Here is a 670-nt window from a genome sequence, read left to right as displayed (position 1 = left end):
AGTTATAAATATAGGAATCTGTAGACATTTTTATTTTGTTTTAATCAATCATTTGATTTAACGTGAATAGTTTTGAAAGCTTGTGTTTGGTCTCTATGTGCAGATAAGAAGAAGAAGTAAGAGATTTGAAAGAAAAAAAAAACCCTGTATGAATATTTAGGAGAAGAAGAAGAAAGAGAAGACGAAGAAGATAATGGAGATGGAGACAATGATTCACTGAATGCCAAGTGTTTGGAAACCTATTTTTGTATTCTTAATCGTTGTACTATTTTTTTTATTTCCATGCATCATTTCCTAATTATGTTCTATCATTTTTTTTTTGCAGGATAAGATGAATGAAGAATATTGTCGAAGAATCAAATCTGGTAAATAAAAGAGAGATCCAACTAATATCAAATTTAGTAAATTAAATAATTAGCAATTATAATCTATTCTTTTTTTAATTAATTCAATTTGATGGATCATTTTATGTCTCTATATAATATCATTTTTTTTGCATCCTAAATTATTTAAGTTTTGGGTCTATCGATAATATTTGAATTTTTTGGTTGTGTTATTGCAGGGGACATGAATAAGAATAACATGAACTTTCCTGAGATTTTATGAAATGTGAGATTGAAATGGTTATTTCTATATGTATAGATTTATTTATTAATTTGATTAAAATAAA

At 25.4% G+C, this 670-nt stretch overlaps 1 long non-coding RNA gene across 1 annotated transcript; it reads left to right on the top strand.

Moving 5' to 3' along the window:
* Nucleotides 1-133: 133 nt before the first annotated feature.
* On the top strand, nt 134-621 carry LOC104825409. The gene is made up of 3 exons (XR_773623.1): nt 134-227; nt 326-365; nt 563-621. It is a non-coding gene; the product is annotated as an uncharacterized LOC104825409 (long non-coding RNA).
* Nucleotides 622-670: the final 49 nt, after the last annotated feature.

This window comes from Tarenaya hassleriana, unplaced genomic scaffold (genome assembly GCF_000463585.1).
Source record: "Tarenaya hassleriana unplaced genomic scaffold, ASM46358v1 Cleome4564, whole genome shotgun sequence".
NCBI lineage: Eukaryota > Viridiplantae > Streptophyta > Magnoliopsida > Brassicales > Cleomaceae > Tarenaya > Tarenaya hassleriana.
Note: the sequence above shows the minus strand (reverse complement) of the source record. Positions and strands in the feature narration are given on the sequence as shown.